Genomic DNA, 13,011 nt, shown 5'->3' with positions numbered 1-13,011 from the left:
CTTAGGATAAATTCTCAGCATTGGAATTTTTGGATAAGAGTAATCCTGATACTTGAAAATTAAAAATAGCCTACTGTCTTAGTCCATCCAGGTCGTCATAACAAAATATCATAAATGGAGTGGTTTATACACAAAATTTATTTCTCAAAATTCACAGTCAAGGCACTGGCAAATCTGTGTCTGATGAGGACTTGATATCAGTTCATAGATGGTACCTTTTCACTGTGCCCTCAGATGGTGGAAAGTACAGGGCAGCTCTCTCTGGGGCTTCTTTTTGTTAATTTTATTATACTTTGGGTTCTGGGATTCACGTGCAGAACATGCAGGTTTGTAACATAGGTATACACGTGCTGTGGTGGTTTGCTGCACCCATCAACCTGTCATCTACATTGGGTATTTCTCCTAATGTTATCCCTCCCCTTGCCCCCGCACCCCCCAAGAGGCCCTGGTGTGTGATGTTCCCCTCCCTGTGTCCATGTGTTCTCATTGCACAACTCCCACTTATGAGTGAGAACATGCGGTGTTTGGTTTTCTGTTCCTGTGTTAGTTTGCTGAGAATGACTGTTTCCAACTTCATCCATGTCACTGCAAATGACATGGACTCATCCTTTTTTTATGGCTGCATAGTATTCCATGGTGTACATGTGCCACATTTTCTTAATCCAGTCTATCATTGATGGGCATTTGGGTTGGTTCCAAGTCTTTGCTATTGTGAACAGTGCTGCAATAAACAGACGTGTGCATGTCTTTATAGGAGAATGATTTATAATACTTTAGGTATATATACCCACTAATGGGATTGCTGGGTCAAATAGTATTTCTGGCTCTAGATCCTTGAGGAATCACCACACGGTCTTCCACAATGGTTGAGCTAATTTACATACCCACCAACAGTGTAAAAGTGTTCCTATTTCTCTGCATCCTCTCCAGCACCTGTTGTTTTCTGACTTTTTAATGATCATCATTCTAACTGGCATGAGATGGTATCTCCTTGTGGTTTTGATTTGCATTTCTTTAATGACCAGTGATGATGAGCTTTTCTTCATATGTTTGTTGGCCACATAAATGTCTTCTTTTGAGAAGTGTCTGTTCATTTCCTTCACCCACTTTTTGATGGGATTGTTTGTTTTTTTCTTGTAAATTTGTTTAAGTTCCTTGTAGATTCTGGATATTAGCCCTTTGTCAGATGGATAGATTGCAAAAATTTTCCCCCATTCTGTAGGTTGCCTGTTCACTCTGATGATAGTTTCTTTTGCTGTGCAGAAGCTCTTTAGTTTAATTAGATCCCATTTGTCAAATGTGGATTTTGTTGCCATTGATCTGGTGTTTTAGTCATGAAGTCTTTGTCTGAGGCCTCTTTTTAAAAAAATGTCGGCCGGGCGCGGTGGCTCAAGCCTGTAATCCCAGCACTTTGGGAGGCCGAGACGGGCGGATCACAAGGTCAGGAGATCGAGACCATCCTGGCTAACACGGTGAAACCCCGTCTCTACTAAAAATACAAAAAAAAAAACTAGCCGGGCGAGGTGGCGGGCGCCTGTAGTCCCAGCTACTCGGGAGGCTGAGGCAGGAGAATGGCGGGAACCCGGGAGGCGGAGCTTGCAGTGAGCTGAGATCCGGCCACTGCACTCCAGCCTGGGTGACAGAGCGAGACTCCGTCTCAACAAAAAAAAAAAAAAAAAAAAAAAAAAAAAAAAAAAAAAAAAAAAAAAAAAAAAAAAAAAATGTCTAGACACAAATTCAATGAGTTGTAGATATAAACCCAACTTGTGACCATGGGTAATAACAAAGCACAGTTCAGTTATAATTATGAAAATCATGAAATCAGAATGCAAAAGAAAGCCTTTATAAAGATGAACTTTATGAATGATGACGTGAATATCATCATTAAAGATGGCTTAGTTTTCTTTTTTTCTTCTTCTTTTTTTTTTGAGATGGAGTTTCACTCTTGTTGCCCAGGCTGGAGTGCAATGGCACGATCTCGGCTCACCACAACCTCCACCTCCTGGATTCAAGCGATTCTCCTGCTTCAGCCTCCTGAGTAGCTGGGATTACAGGCATGTGCCAACATGCCTGGCTAATTTTGTATTTTTAGTAGAGATGGGGTTTCTCCATGTTGGTCAGGCTGTTCTCGAAGTGCCGAACTCAGGTGATCCACCCGACTCAGCCTCCCAAAGTGCTGGGATTACAGGCGTGAGCCACCATGCCTGATCTTTTTCTTTTTTTGAAACAGAGTCTTGCTCTGTCGCCACACTGGAGTGCAATAGCATGATCTCAGCTCACTGCAACCTCCACCTCACTGGTTCAAGCCATTCTCCTGCCTCAGCCTCCAGAGTAGCTGGGATTACAGGCATGTGCCACCATGCCTGGCCATTTTTTGTATTTTTTTTTGTTGAGATGGGGTTTTACCATGTTGGCCAGGCTGGTCTCAAGGCCTAGGTTTCTATATGTCTCAAGGTCTGCTTTGTATTTAGAATAAATAGTGCAACGAGTGTAAATAACAAACAAAATAGCATTACATATGAAAAGGGCTGGGCACGGTGGCTCGTGCCTGTAATCCCAGCATTTGGGGAGGCTGAGGTGGGAGGATCACGAGGTCAGGAGTTTGGGAGGTCAAGGTGGGAGGATCACGAGGTCAGGAGTTCGAAACCAGCCTGACCAACATGGTGAAACCCTGTCTCTACTAAAAATACAAAAATTAGTCAGGCATGATGGCAGGTGCCTGTAATCCCAGCTTCTCAGGAAGCTGAGGCAGGAGAATCTCTTGAACCCGGGAGGCAGAGGTTGCAGTGAGCGGAAATCAGGCCACTGCACTCCAGCCTGGGCAACAGGGCGAGACTCCGTCCCAAAAAAAAAAAAAAATTATAAGATGAAAAGAAACATTTTTAAAATTACTAGAGACCTTAATATTTAAAATAAACGTATAATTTGTCCTTTTCCTTTATAAAGTAAAAAATTGATGGGCACTTGGGTTGATTTCATGTCTTTACTATTGTGAATAGCACTGAAATGAATACATAGGTGTATGTGTCTTTTTGGTAGAATAATTTATTTTCCTTTGGATATATACTTACTAGTGGGACTGCTGGGTTGAATAGTAAGTTCAGCTATCACTTCCTTGAGAAATCTCCAAATTGCTCTCCACAGTGGCTGAACTGATTTACATTCCCATTAATTGATTAAGTGTTCCCTTTTCTCCTTGGCCTCACCAACACCTGTTTTTTTGTTTGTTTGTTTGTTTGTCTTTTGGGTTTTTTTTTTTTTTTTTTGGCTTTTTAACAAAAGCTGATTACTGTGAGATGATATTTCTTTGTGGTTTTGATTTACATTTCTCTGTTGATGATGAGCATTTTTTCATATGTTAGTTGGCATCTTGTATGTCTTTTAAGAAATATCTGTTCATATCCTTTGTCCCTTTTTTTAATGTTTTGTTTGTTTTTTGGTTTTTGTTTTTTTTGTTTTGTTTTTGTTGATTTTGCTTGTTGATTTGTTTAAGTTCCTTATAGATTCTGGATATTAGACCTTTGACAGATGCACAGTTTGTGAATATTTTATCACTTTCTGTAGGTTGTCTGTTTACTCCCTTGATAGTTTCTTTTGCTGTGTAGAAGTTCTCTAGTTTAATTAGGTCTCATTTGTCAACTTTTTTTTTTGTTGCAATTGCTTTTGAAGACTTGGCCATACATTTTTTGCCAAGGTCTGGGACATCTTTTTAAGAGCATTAATCCTATTCATGAAAGCAGAGCCTTGATTGCCTCCCAAAGGCTCCACCTCCTAATATAATCACAGTGGTGATCAAGTGTCAACATATGAATTTGGGGGAACACAAGCATTCAGACCATAGTACATACTAAGTGTTATTTCTCTGTGAAAGTGTAGAATTAGTACATGGATAGACACATGGTGAGTACGCAAACTGTTGTAGTCTTTGTAAAGCAATTTGATAATATATTTCAGGAGCATTCATGCAGGCAATTCCAATCCCAGAAAAAGATCAGATATGTAGAGCAAACGTAAGTGCAAAGTTGTTTATTACAAATAGTGTAACAGTAAAAACTAAACACCAATTTATTATCTCCCTGTGAGTGTGGTTATCAAATAATGGTGCATTCATATAAGAAAATATTATACAGTTTTAACATTTTAGGAAAATTTTAATTACATAATGATACATGGAAAAATAAAACAGGATCAATTAATTGATTAAAGCCCTGTCTTTTACAAAGGGTATTACAAGTAGTTTATAAGGATTCATAAATTTACTCTGAGAGAAAAAATATAGGTGGAGGTACAGAAATGAATTCAGAACAAGGATCACAGAACAAATTTCCAGACTGCAAATACACTTTTTGCTGAGGAGCCACATCTCTTATTCTATACTTTAAGAAGAAAATCAGATCAATAGTTATATAGGTCAGTCCCACCCACAGCATATAAACAATGACTTATGTAGGAGAAATGTTCATTTTTAGTGCCAAAATTAGCAAGAAATATGTCAGTAGGATCCTCGTAATAGAATATTGTGTAATGGGATAAGCAACATCCTCTACGAAGAACTTCATGAGACAATAATGAGTTTCAGTGCCCTCTTTTAATATTTATATATGGCTAATTATATGACATTGACATTATTGCAAAACATATTTATTAAAATTGTTTTTCCATGGGCATTTATAATTTGGTTCTTATAGCAGATTTTTGCTAATGTAGAGGCATTGAGGAATATTTTCTATGTTTTAGGATACCTGTAAGAACAGATGTGCCCTGTAAGCAGTTATCTCCAAATCAAGTTCTTAATAACTATTGGCTGACAATAAAATATTGTCCAATGTTTATAAAATGTGACCCTACTTATCCCTTTATAAAATGTATGTATTTTTGCATAAAACACACCAATGTATAAACAGACTGAAGAAATCGTTAAAAAAGATTTCTACTGCCAAAAGACTCTATGAGGTGCTGGGTCTTTCAGAAGTCTTAACAGGAGTGTTATATTCACACTCATCATTTGACTTTTTCCTTTAAGCTATGTTTTCCTGTCAGCACCGTTGATTTCCTATGGCCATTTCCTACATTGAGACTCTTTGACCAGTTAGAGATACTGTCTTAGGACTGACGGAGTTTCTCAAAATTCTACAAAATGAAACAGTTTCTTTTTTAGGTCACCTTGCTCTTGCACTACCTTAACATATGCACAGATAAAATAAGCCAATTAATACATTCAGCATTTGGCTTGAAAACCTCCTTAGCCAGGGCCACAAGTTCACCCTATAGCTGATAGTTGAAACTCTACACCGTGGCTCAGGACTGAAAGATAGTAAGGATGGAAGCTACAAGACCTTTAAGGGGTAGACCCAGAACTGATGCGATGTCATATCCACTGCATACGCTTCATCAATGGCAAATCACGAGACCAAATCAGCTTAAAAAGGAGAGAAAGCTGACTCTACTTCTCAATAGAAGTAATGTTATGGATATATAAGGATGAGAGAAATTATCAACAGTCACCTTTGTGAACAATCTACCTTATTCATTCATTCAACAAATAATTTAGGAATGTTAACTATGTGTTAGACACTGTTCTAGATGAAAGAGACAAGGTGCATTCTCTTCTGGGGTTTGCATTACGAGTCATAGGCAGATAAAGAATAAACAGCAAATATATAAATAATTTTGAAAAGTAATGAGGGTGACATGCTAATATGCTAGTGAGTAAAGTGGTGGAGATACCCCGTCTCCTTCCTGAGGATGTAACATTTGAGCTGGGACTTGAATGACAAGAGGCCTGTTTACCTACCCTATGGTGGAGGTATAACAGGCATGTTGCAGGTAGAGGAAAAGCAAGTGCAAAGTCCTAGAGACAGGAACAGCTTAGCTTGCTTGAAGAACATAAAGAAGGCCATTGGTGGGCCAGATGTAGTGGCTTATGCCTGTAATCCCAGCACTTTGGGAGGCCGAAGTGGGAGGATCCCTTAAGGCTGGGAGTTCCAGACCTGACTGGACAATAAAGTGAGACTGTCTCTACAAAAAAAAAAAAAAAAAAAAAAAAAAAAAATCAAATTAAAAAATTAGCTGTCTAAAAAATTAGAATTACACCAGTAATTCTAGCAACTTAGGAGGCTGAGACAGGAGGATCACTTGAGCCCAGAAGTTTGAGGCTGCAATGAGTTATGATCATACTGCTGGCATTTCAGCCCGGATGGCAGAGCAAGACCCTGTCTCTAAAATTTTTTTTTTAAATTAAATATAAAAGAAAGGAGGTCACTATGACAGGAATGCAGTGAGTGATGATGAATAGTGTCCACGGAGGTGATTCTGTATGGCCTGGCAGATTATAATAATTTCTTTTTCTTTTCTTTTTTTAAAAAATTTTTTAAATTTTTATTTTTATTTTTTTGACAGAGTCTCCCTCTATCACCCAGAATGGAGTGCAGTGGCACAATCTCAGCTCACTGCAACCTCTGTCTCCTGGGTTCAAGTGATTCTCCTGCCTCAGCCTCCCAAGTGACTGAGATTACAGGTGCATGCCACCACACCTGGCTAATTTTTGTATTTTTTTTAAGTAGAGACAGGGATTCTCCATGTTGGCTAGGCTGGTCTCGAACTCCTGACCTCAGGTGATCCACCTGCCTCAGCTTCCCAAAGTGTTGGGATTACAGGCGTGAACCACCACACCTGACCTATAATAAGAAATTTAGTTCTTATTCTAAGTGAAATGGAAATCTGTTAAAATATTTTTAGCAAGTAAATGAAATAATTTTATTTACATGTTAAAAAGGTCACTCTGGCAACTAAATATCCTTTTGATAAATTGTCAAGCTTGAATCCCTTTGTCTCCAGTGGCAGATATGCAAATTCCTGGATTCTGGTGATTAGAAGAAGGAGTTCCCAGATCCATGAATGGTGAGGTAATAAGAAGAGAGTAACATATTTGTGGCAAAATGTAATTGTGAGCTACATGGGGAGCGGAAAGAAAATCCATAATTTCCCAGAGGATGGTGAGGTTATTTTCAGAAACTTGTCCAAGCAGAATGTTCTGCCCCTATGTGGCTTTATGAAGTTAATTGGCTGTTTGATATTTCACATGGTCAAGTCCTAGCTCAGCTTTAGTCATTGGGATGTGGAGACAAACTGCCAGGGAACGTTCTTTAGTTCAAGTTTATCTCACCCAGGTTCTTTAATCCTTCCCCTGTTGTTTTCGATGTTTTGTACCTATCTGCCCTCTTCTGAAGAGCATCTGCGTTCTTAAATATGCCTGTGGTTTTGAAGCTGTGGATTTGTCTGGGGTCCATAGCCTCAAAATGATAAAAATACAGACTGTGCATAATGTTTTGAATAGACATTAAGTTGTAAATACAGAAATGTTTCCTTGTGAAATATTTTAAAGAGTAAGAATGAATGAACATTTTCCTTGTTTATTCTAATAATGCTTATTTCTCACCAAAGAGTCAATAGGATTCAGGTTTTGTCTTTATTTGTTAAAATATATTTATTAAAACCTAGAAAGAAGTTCCCACAGGTATTCTGCAAAGATAATCTCTAGTCACTGACACTGTATCTCTAATGGTAACCACTGAAATTTAATTTTTAAAGTGAACTTTAAAAATAACATTTTAAAAATCATAAAGTTATTAAGTTTAATTTGAATATTATTTAATTTAATACCATGAAGTTATTAAGTTTAATCTGAATATTATTAAAGTTATATTTTGATTATAACATTTTATGTACAATTTAGAATATGGAAGAATACAAGAAGGAAATATGAATATTTTAAAATTCAACGCTCCATGGAGCTCTTGCTATACATAACAGATAAATAAATAGATAAGCAGAGATTTAGATGTGTCAAAATTCAGCTATGTATAAAAGGTATCGGAATCATACAGCTTTTACATCTTGTCTTTTCTCCTTCACATTAAATCATGGACATTTTCCCATGTCATTAAGTAGTTTTCACTGTGTGTGATCTTAAGGACTATATAATGTGTGATCTTAAGGACCACATAATAATTCATCGTATCAGTGCATTGATTTCTTTAATTCTGGCCCTTTTGTTTTCAATGTTTTGCACATATCTGTCCTCAGCTAGAGAGCATGTATTCATACATCTGCCTATCCTTTGGAAGCTATGGGTCTATTTGGGATTTGGAAGATAATGTTTCACCTTTGAATGAGAAGAAAACACTTTGTCCTGTGTGAGGGAAAAAAAGAAAAGATGGTGTGAGAAAAAGTCATTTGAAATTCATATGCTGTGGGAATTTAGAGTAGTTGTGAGTGCATGGATGAGCCTTTATTAAGCCATGGACTTTCTGCTCTTCTTTAATTATATTGTATGCTCTTTTTTCCAGTTCTGAAGTTCAAGTTTGAGACTTTTATATAGGCATGACTCATTGTTCCTACAGTTATGACATATTCCCACATACTCCTTGGGCAGTGAATTTTGTGAGAAAGGGCATTCTCATTGACCTGAAAGAAGTTGTATTCTTTCAGTTCCTGTCACCTGTAAAAGCAAACAAACAAAAGAAAACAGATATCACAGTTTCTAACCATTCTTGTCTTTATTCTTTCTATTTAGGAAGGATAACAAATTAAAATATAACTTTTTATATTAAACTTCCAAGTTTTGAGGGGACAAAAATGAAATCCAGAATGTGTAAAATCAAATTAGATACTGAATGTTATTTTGTTACCAAAGTCCTCCAGATGGTATCAGCTGTTCAAGAAGACACATTTTGGAAGTGTTGGGAAGGTAGGGTCAAGAATGGCAGTGTGGTCACCATCCTAGCATTAACTGCTGGGCAACAGAATAACTATGCTCTTACAACACAGTGTTCAGGAGCAAGGACAGAGGCTTCATGAAGCCAGGAATTTTACACATTCTGTCCAAGAATCCTGAAAACAACTGCTGTCTGAGGTACCCCAGCTGCCCACCCACGTACTCAGTTCACACTTTCCTTGTCCCTCCTTCTCCTATTCTCCCCTTTCACTTATTTTTCAAATTTGTTTTGGTGACTAAATAAACTGCAAGTCCACAGAGATAAAATGAAAAAATAAAAGCCTAAAACTTAGGAGACAGAAAAGCCAGATATATTTTAATTTAATCCTCTGGGAAGGAATTTAGGTCTGGGGATTACTGAACTGAGTTATGAAAAAGTGAACTTGAAAGTGGGGAGTACTACAGACATAGTAGAGATTCTCCAGTATTAGTATGTGTAAGAATGACTTTGAGAAATATCTTAAGATTCAGATACCCAGACCCCACTTTGCTCTCATTCTGATTTAAATGGTTGGAGAATGCCTAGGAATCTGCATTGTAAACAAATCCACAGGTGTTTTTTTTTTTTTTTTTTTTAATCAGCCTGTGCTGCCCAGGGGCAGGAACCATGTCCTCCTAGTCATGGACTTATCCTCTGCACCCAGTACAAAGGCTGGCAGAGAACAGGCACCAGGTCAGGGCAGAGGGAGACTCATAGGCACTAGTGCAATTATTATAAGCATAAAGATATTGAAATGAGGAGAGTGTCCAATGTGAAGGGGGGAATGAGATCTGGATTCCAAGGGAAGACAGGAGAAGGTGTGGTAAGGAGAAGGAAATAAACCAGTCCCCCAGGGCAAAAAGCTGGGACCAGTGAAGCCACAGAGATCACTCTGACTGAGAGTTGGTTACGGAGATCAGAGGAAAGGAAGAGAAAACAGTGGAGGGCTGTGAAATCTGGTCAGTCCAGTCTAGACTCTTGTTTTTGACAGAGCATATGTGCACTTTGCGATCAGAGATTGGGAAATCCATTTGACCACCACTGCATTAAAACAAATGAGCAGGCCCAAACATATCAAGAAAAAAAGATGTTTTGTTTGGGGCAGAAAAATCCATCATCTGCTGCGGCAAATTAAAACACAGGAGGTAGTTAGTAGATAAAATGTTCATTCTTTAAGGAAGAATAATAACTTTATCAATAATAACCTACCTTGTGCTGGATACTATCCTGATTATTTCATTTAATCTTCAACTTCCTGAAGGTTCTAAGATTACTCTGTTTATTCCCTTCAAAGCATTTGATCGCCTTTAGTAGTTATCTTGTTTGTTTCTTTACTGCTTATCATCTGCCTTGCCCATGGCAATTTAAACTCCTTGAGGGCAGGATCCTTACCTGTCCTGATGCTACACCCCTCTCTGAGCACAACACCAGGCATATAGTATGCACCAAATATTTATCAAGAGAATATCCTAATACCTACTTGTTTTACAAATGAAGATCCTTGCTCATGCTTGCTTCAGCAACACATATACTAAAACTGGAAGATCCTTGCTCATTTTAATTTGTTCTACCCTAGTATTTAAAATGCTTGAGTGTTTACACTGAGGCAGTGCTACACATTCTCATGGCTTTGCTGTTGCTGTTCCAGTGGTAGAAGGGCTGCTCTCAGCCCAGAGCCGAGATCTCTTTCTAAACAGCAGAACCTGTCCCTTTTCTGTTTTAAAATCCAAGTCCCTATACATGACTATTTGAATAATCCCATGCTCCCCTCGCCCACCCCGCCACCCTCTCCATGTGCACCTTTCCCTTTGGGAGAGCTTAACAAATTCACCCAACTCCCCTTCCTTATGGAGTTTTCCCTGATCCCTGTAATATTTTCCTTGGGTTGCCATAAAAAAGCATTGCAAACCGGTAGCTGAAAACAACAACAACAACAAAAAACAATAACTTATTTTCTCATATTTCTGGAAGCTGAAAATCCAAATCAAGATGTCAGCAGAGCCATGCTCTCTCTGAAGGATTTAGGGAAGTATCTGTTTCATGCCTTTCTCTTAACTTCTGATATTTGCCAACACCCTTGTTGTTCCTTGGCTTGTAGCTACATAACTCCAACCTCTGTCCCCATCTCCACATGGCATTCGTCTCCCCAGGTAATTCTTATATGCACGGTCCTAAAATCATAACTTGGAAAATACCAGCTGGACTATCAGCTGCAGGAGTGTATGGTAAAGGATATAGATCATTAGAATTGATGTAACTCTGTTTCTTATATATGAAATGGGAAAAAAACATCACACCATTACTGGGAGCAACCTATCAGTTCTGACAGGGCTAGGCAAGCCGTATGCTATTGTGAGATAAACTATTTTCTGGGGTATAGATTTGATGTGTAAAATACATGATTTCCTTCCTGCTGAGTAGGGCCTGAAGTTTCAAGACAGCCTGAAAGGTACACTCCTTCCTTTTTACACTTTAATCCATGCAAAAACTCAAACTCTGAAGATTTCAGTAGCGAACTGTACAGTTATAGAGCATCAATATCATAGTGTAAATAAAAGATCTAAGGGCAGGGCTTGATGGAAGAAAGTGGAGAAAGCAAGTGGTAGCTTGAGGGCATGTGAACCAGTAAAAGGGAGGAATTTACATTCTTAAAGAGTTGGAAAAGCAAAGAACTGACTCCCAGGAATTTGCCTAAGGCAAGCCCTGTGTGTGTAGATGGTGAACAGGCTACCTATTTTCAGCACACTAAATGATTTTCTGAAGTCAAGGAGAGGGGCTAGTCCCTAAAGTCCTGAATAGCTGTTTACTTATGTAACTCTTAACGTTCCTATTTTTTAGTATTTCTCAAACTTCTCTCATTCACATACTACCCTCGTTACCGTGGTGATGGGGAGGTGGGGACAGGATCCTTGCTCCCAGAGCTCCCAAGATGGTGGTGGACCGCTTCCAAGATGCTGGCAAGCCTCGTGTTCTCTGACCTGGGGTTCTTGGCCTCACGAATTCCAAAGAATGGAATCTTGGGCCATGCGGTGAGTGTTATAGCTCTATTAAAGGCCGTGGGTCACGGAAGAGAACCGTGGAATCCAGTGACTAGTGTTCAGCTTAATTAGGAGGAACCCGGACACTTAGCCAATGCAGGAACAAGGGCAAGCCTTAGCGCGACTGGGAGCAGCAATGGGCGCCTCCGCTGGATCAGCAGCACAGTGGACACCCTAGCGGGATGGAAGTTAGCGGTGGGTCTGTGACCAGGGCAAACAGCAGTGGTGGATGGTGAGCGAAAGCTCAGCTCAAGCGGTAACAAACACGGACCAGAAGAGAGTGCAGTTGCAAGATTTAATAGAGTGAAAACAGAGCTCCCATACAAAGGGAGGGGACCCAAAGAGGGTAGCTGTTGCTGGCTCCAATGTCAGGGTTTATATCCCTGTCATTGTCTCTCCCCCTGTTTTTGCCTAATTAGCATTTTACTGAGCTCTCTTTACTACCTGATTGGTCAGGTGTGAGCTAAGTTGCAAGCCCCTGTTTAAAGGTGGATACAGTCACCTTCCAGCTAGGCTTAGGGATTCTTAGTCGGCCTAGGAAATTTAGCTAGTCCTGTCTCTCACCCTCATGGTTTTAGCCATTTCCGTATAACGCCTGCACTAGGTTTATTGATATTTTTCTTTAAATGTATTCCAGTTTTCTTTATCAGTTTTGTGGTAAAAGGGAATTTATATATTATTGTTCTTTGAAAACCAGCACTACTTACATAAACACAAGGTCAATGTAACATAAGCACAATGACAACAAGAACATGTTATTAAATGTCCCTGGACACCGCTGCTTTCTGAAGATGCTGACCCTAAGGCCCTCTGTTGATTTGATGAAAATGGAGATTGGCATGTGCTGGTACCATTTTAACATGCCTCTTTTTCCCAAACGATGCTTCCTCTTTGATGTAGTCAGGAGAATTGAAAGAGAATCAAGAAAGAATTGGTGTTTCTGCTAAGTTATTTCATGTCAATATCCTGTTTCTGTGGCATCTTGCATTACTTGGAATAACCCATACTTTGGGAAATACAGTCAGGTCATCTTTGCTAACACTGGGAGGCCTCTTTCCTTTAAATGCTTGGCTCCTTCTCTAATTTGAACAACGAGTAACTCACAAGAGTTCCATGAAACTGCTTTATAAACACACCAAGGTCTGAAAAATAACAGGCTTTAAGGAAAAATATCTCATATGTGAGAAATACCTCCGTGAATGAGTATTAACTAAATA

The 13,011-nt window shown here is 39.0% G+C and overlaps 1 protein-coding gene across 7 annotated transcripts in view; it reads left to right on the top strand.

Annotated features, from left to right (window-relative positions):
* The window catches only part of ARHGAP24 (Rho GTPase activating protein 24), a 524,860-nt gene that overhangs the window by 471,682 nt on the left and 40,167 nt on the right, over window positions 1-13,011 (top strand). The gene's annotated exons all lie outside the window — the stretch shown is intronic.

This window comes from Trachypithecus francoisi, unplaced genomic scaffold (genome assembly GCF_009764315.1).
Source record: "Trachypithecus francoisi isolate TF-2019V2 unplaced genomic scaffold, Tfra_2.0 Lachesis_group1, whole genome shotgun sequence".
In the NCBI taxonomy this organism is placed as follows: Eukaryota; Metazoa; Chordata; class Mammalia; order Primates; family Cercopithecidae; genus Trachypithecus; species Trachypithecus francoisi.
The sequence above is the reverse complement of the archived record's forward strand: the minus strand, read 5'-3'. Positions and strand labels throughout refer to the sequence as shown.